Genomic DNA, 6,019 nt, shown 5'->3' on the forward strand with positions numbered 1-6,019 from the left:
GAGACCCCACAGTCACTGCAGGGGCTCTGTGACCCCTCTCAGGCATGCTGACACGCCAGTGCTGCATGCGCTGCCTGTGCCTGGCGGCTCTTCTTTTAGCTCCTCAGTGTATTTGTATTCCTGCACGTAACTTGGCTGTACCAACATTTTCCTGAAGTAATTTCAAATGCAGTCAAGTCTCTACAATGCAGATTGCAAGAAAATTCTCTTTCATGTCTGTTGTATGGAGGCTTGCTATTATCCTGTAACATTTTATTTATATATTTCATGCGCTGTTTCTAAAGGGCTGTCAAATAACTGTCAATTATTTATTCATATCAGGTGGAGCAGATGTAGAGAAACTGCCATATCCAAAGTTAAAGAGCACTATCTCAAAACTTTGTAGGAAAGAAATAATTCAGATTTTAATAACCTTACCTTTTACTCATGTGTTTTTTTCCATTTCTAAGGTTTTTTGCTTGGGTTGATTACCATACACATTGCTGTAGGTGATTTTGTTTGAAGGTAGTTGAGTGAAAAATAAAGATTAATCTTGACTGAATTTTTAATCATGTTTGCAAATGAATTGCAGCAACCAAATACCAACTGGTGTGGAAATGCATTTATTAAGAACATATGGAATCGAAAATGAGCTGCTTGGTAACTTTACCAGCTCAGCAAGATCCTTATGACTTGTTCCATAAAATTATTCATTTGGTAAACAATGGCATTGTCCTTAAGTAAGCTACATTGGGGAAACTTTATATGTAGCAGTGTGTGATGATACAGGGGGAAAAGAACCAGAGATGGGGGACTGGGCAGCAGGGATGGGAGGCTGGGGAGACTGTTCAAACCTCTGTTCATTCATAGGCTTCCTGTGGTAGCAGATGCCTGCTTTCTGTGCTGCAGCTTATTTGTATGTAAAATGGAGAAGAGGGGCACTGATAGGTGTCACGTGATGCTCCATCATCTCCTGATGGAGGACCCAAAGCTGATGTAAAATGTATTTGAAAGGACTGAATGAAGTAGCACACAGACAGCTGGGCTGATGCATGTGGCATGAAGATCTGCTTTGTAGCAGTCCTTCAAATCCCTCGCTATAAATTGACATGCCCGGTGTTCCCGAGGGTCCAGGGGGACAGATTTGTCTCCTACCTGTCATCCCTCCTAGGAGCAGCTGCCAGCTGCCTCCAGCTGCCTCCCTCTCTCTCCTGTTGCACCGTTTCTAATGCTATTCTTTGGGTACATGAAGTGCTATTGATTCACTTCAACCATTGCTGCCTGCCCAGTTTCACTTCTGTTAATCCTTTTTCAGTACAAAGGCTCCAAGTACTCCCCTGGATTGTGGTGCAATCTCTCTTAACATTTCCCAGCAGCATGGGCTGATGGATTGTCTTTTGGGGCACTAACTTTCCGTGATGTTACTCTGTCATGTTGTACAGAAGAGCTAATGGTTTTGAGAATTCTTAAGGATAGTTTTGGTTAGATGCTGCTCCTATTGAAGTTGGTATGATGTTGTTAGTGATTCAAAGGAAGCTCAGTACTTTTATTAACAAAACCTACTTCTAAATTTTGACTCATTGTAGCCTGCTCAGATCAGCATATACCATCAGCCTGCAGCTTTTATCTGTTTTCTCAAACGTTGGCATCTCGGATAAAATGTTTGAGTCTATTCTTTGGTTTTCTACAAGCCAAATCCAGCTGACTGAAGCTGGCAGGTCTAATCTCAGTTTCATTGCTCCATCCTTACTTAGAAGGTTATAAATTCTTCGAGTTAGGAAAATAAAAGTCTTCTTGTAGCAGTTTATCTCTTCCTGAAACATTCAGGACTGGCTACTATCAGATCAGAGTAAGAAACGGTTTAAGCCAGTCTGTGATGACAAGCCCCGTACTCTTCCTGTCCATGCTCCTAAGGGGCGCGTAGTTTGGGATCGGGTTGTGTTGTGGTTTAACCCCAGCCAGCAACCAAGCCCCATGCAGCTGCTCACTCCCTCCCCCTTTGTGAGATAGCAGGGAGAATCAGAAAAGTGAGAAAACTCATGGATTGAGATAAAGACAGTTTAATAGGTAAAGCAAAAGCCGCAAATGCAGGCAAAGCAAAGCCAGGAATTAATTCCCCACTCACCACAGCAGGCAGGTACTCACCCATCCCTGGGGCTGCAGGGCTGCAGCATGTGTCACGGTGACTCGGGAAGACGAACGCTGTAACTCTGAATGACATCCCCACACACCCAGCCCCCTTTTCTTCTTCTTCCCCCAGATTTGTGTACTTAGCATGACATTCTGTGGTGTGTAATGTCCCTTTGGCTAGTTGGGGTCAGCTGTACTGGCTCTGCTCCTGCCTGGCTTCTCGTGCACCTGCCCACTGGCAGAGCACGGGGAACTTGAAAAGTCCTTGATTTAGAGTAAGCACTACTTAGCAACAACTAAAACAATGTATTATCAACATTATTCTCACACTAAGTCCAAAACACAGCACCATATCAGCTACTAAGAAGAAAATTAACTGTATCCCAACAGAAACCTGGACAGGTTGGTTTTGGCTTCTTTTGTTTTTCACACCACCACCACCCCGCCTGAAGAAAACATTTTGGGAGAATTTTTTTCTGGTTTCATTTTAAAATCACCACATACCCTTGCAGTGTTCATCACTTTCCCTGTATTATTGTTGTAGACAGTGTTAAGATCCTAGCTGATTGAGTTTATTGATTTCTGAGTGATCTCTTGAGTGTTATTTCACATTCATGTTCTGTCAGCATTGTGTAGACAGCCTGTGTTAGAGAATTTTGTATTTATTATACATGAAACTACTGCTCTGCAGACTTCCAATTTCAAGGCATTGAATGGATGTAGGAACACAAGGGACAGTGCGCACTGTCTCTCTACAAGGCACTTTTTATTTGAATACTTCCGAAATTAAAGAAAGAAAATTTGGAAAAGTATATTCAAGGCAGATTTATTTCTTATTTTCTACAGTAACTAAGTCACATCTAAGAGCACAGCCCCATACTGCTTTGGAAGCTTACGGGAGGAAGAAAAACAAAACATGCTGTCCTGAATTCTTTGTGCAGGCTACTTTTTTCCATAAAAACCTTTCATGCTTTGTTACATGTAACAAATTGGTTTTTGTATCCTCTAGATCATTTTTTTCTAATTAACATTGGTATTTGAACTCTTGTTTCTGAGCTAGGTACTAACTCCAGAAGCCTACTGCAAACCTTGACCTGCTTTGCTCCTCTCCGAAGCTCTGCAATAACATTTTATGAAGACACGTTTGGAAGTGTCATTGTGATATTCTAGGCTGGCCATCATCCTGATGCCCTACAGCAATGCTACAGCTTACTGGGATACCTTTCCCTTCCCACTTGTCTCTGAGCTATTTTAGGCAACAGCCAGTTAATCCTTTTCTCTAGTAATACCCCTCAAAGGGTTTGCCCTGAGCGGTGATGTTGCACTCTCTCTCAAAGGATGCTCTTACAATGCAGTGACCAAAATGTCTTATAAAACCAACCCAGAAGTACGTTAGGCGTAACGTTACTACTACTTTTCCACAGACCTTGACGTTACCGAGTCAATGCATGCCAGACAACATTGTGTCTATCAGCATGATGTTCATTCAACTTTCCTCACTGCGTCATTTCATAAAGCAAGTTTTAAGAAATGCCAGGAAATTGTAAATGTTTGAAATCAACAGAATCCAACAATCTTAAAAAAAAAAAAAAAAAGACAAAAAAAAAGGTGCGCCAGTTTTAATTCTTAACATCATGCATAGTTTGCACGTTTTTCAGTGGGACTCTTGGGGACATAGGATGGGTCTATATCAGTCGGCAATTGCCCAGCCTGGACTCCTTAGAAGTCTAATGCCCTTCATTTTCCTGCTGCTTAGTTGATGATAATGGCCACCAGGAGCAACGTTTTAGAGGGAAAGGGAAGGGGAATTGTGTTAGACCTCTGGCAAAATGCTCTTCAAGGGAAAAACCTCAGATTACCCACTTTGAATGAGCAGAGAGCAATCACAGAAATCTATTAAAGTAAATTTCTCACATATCAAGTTGGGTTTGTTTTTTTTTTTCATTTTTTCCATATCTAGTGGTTTTTTCCTGCTTATCCTTGGCTGTGAACTTCAGTCTCTCACATGATGTAAACAGCAGCTAACAAACCAAGAGCTACATCTATCTTATCTGTCATTAGCTTTCAGCTTTCCCATCTGCCGTCAAACTGGGCTGTGGGTCCTGGAAATATCACTCTAATCTGTCAGCAGCTTACTTCTGTGTCTCTTAGTCACTCAGTCCAACCTCAGATTGGTATTTATTTGTTCCTATATAATGACATTTTTCTTGCATTCTATGAAATACCATATCTTTCTGCAGTGAGTCTTGTTGGGGTTTTTGTTTGTTTGTTTGTTTTTTTCCTTGCTATGGCTGTGCTGCAATTTGCGATGAGTCAACTTTAAAAAGTTGGCTCAGGTTCCCTGGAGTTCAGAGGTTTCTCTGCCTTTAGTGAAAACTATAGCCCCATGACACTACCCAGAGGGGAACACGATCATGCACTTACAACCACAGTTTTCCTGTGTATCTGTTTTGTTTTAAATATTATTCCCTCATTTTACAGTATGCAGATCGCTTAATTTAATTTTCATTGGCAGTTGTTGAAACTTAGTATATTTTAGTAGCTCCTAATAGTATTTGGTAATGTTCTTTTTTAAAACTGATGATTGAAAATCTTAATTTTAATATAATTGCATAATGCTAAATTGTGAAGCTGTGCCAATTTACTGGGATTTGAGGCAGCCGACCCATTTTTGCTTGTTTAACAGATTTCTTTCTCTGGTAAATGAAGGTTCAAATAACATTCAGGATGACAGAGGCAAATCACCTACAAAAACACAATGCTAGGTGATTTTAAGTTGTGGTTTGATAAAAGTCCCAGGGTATGGCTACTGCATGACAAGCTATTATAATAGACGTGAGTGAGGTCAAAGGCAGAAAAACCAATGATTAAGATGTATTGCCACAGAAATGTGAAATCTTTTGGGATACATGCAATCTTGAACTAAATGCCAATAAATGTAACAAAAAGTAGACAAGATACGTGTTAGAGAGATGAATGAGGGGGATTCGTGGGCTCAGGAGGTATGTGGAGAGCGTTCAGGAAAAGAGGATTCTTGTGACAGTATGGTAGACCTTTATCCAGCAGTGTAACAGGCAGTAATATCGGTCAAAACAGATACTGCAACTAGAAAAGGACATTGTTTTCTCCTCTATCAGGAGAACAGAAAATAACAGCCTCAGCTCTGCCAAAATCAAAACAGCTAACACTTACTAGTGTCGACACCTTTGCTTCTGTCATGAAGGGCACTTGTGCCGTTTCCTCATGCCTTCTTTGTTGGTTTTGCTGTGGCATAAATGTTGCTTGACGGATCTGAGGTAGTCAAGTGCAAGGAGAACCGAGCAACTAATGATATCTGGGGCTGAGCTGCTGAGGATAATCTTTGTTTGCTCTGTCTTTCACAATGTGACGTATGCGGTGCCCTGGCTCTAAGCAAAGGCAGAAAATTGTGCCAATTCCTAGTAAACTGAAAAACAGGTCATTCAACTTCATGTTTACAGTGACAATTAAGGCAAATGGTAATGAGCTTAGTAGCAAATTAATATTAACCTCCCAACTTCACCAAAACTCTACTTTAAACTACCTGTGCTTTGCTCTGCTTATATCTGATGCTCATGAAGAAATGAGAAATACAGAGCAACTTCCATAAATCTTCCTGAGAGAAAAAAAAAAAAAAAAACTTTTCAAAAATAAAAAGCCTCTCTGCCATAAAGTCTCCAAATATAACTTGGTCATATTTTCATTAAGTCAATGGTGAGAAACCTGCTGTCCACTGCAATTCTACTGCAATAGAGTCAAACAGCCAGAACTACTTCCGAGGGGGAAGAGTTAACTGTGCAGAGAGGCCATTGCACACAGCCTTTTTGTCCTTGAACTGCCTCTCACATTTATTCCAAGCTCAGCTGAGTCTCAGCTTCATGCATTAAACCAT

At 40.8% G+C, this 6,019-nt stretch overlaps 1 long non-coding RNA gene across 8 annotated transcripts in view; it reads right to left on the reverse strand.

Moving 5' to 3' along the window:
- The window catches only part of LOC130154248 (uncharacterized), a 31,296-nt gene extending 25,848 nt beyond the window's left edge, over nt 1-5,448 (reverse strand). For 7 of the 8 annotated variants that reach the window (XR_008823659.1, XR_008823666.1, XR_008823661.1 and 4 more), the window contains exon 1: nt 5,302-5,448. This is a non-coding gene — a long non-coding RNA (uncharacterized LOC130154248). Of the gene's footprint in view, nt 1-2,124; nt 3,158-5,301 lie in introns of those variants that run through there. The other variant, XR_008823657.1, reaches the window with a different exon arrangement.
- Between the last annotated feature and the right edge of the window lie 571 nt (nt 5,449-6,019).

The sequence above is a fragment of the Falco biarmicus genome, chromosome 1 (genome assembly GCF_023638135.1).
Source record: "Falco biarmicus isolate bFalBia1 chromosome 1, bFalBia1.pri, whole genome shotgun sequence".
Taxonomy (NCBI): Eukaryota; Metazoa; Chordata; class Aves; order Falconiformes; family Falconidae; genus Falco; species Falco biarmicus.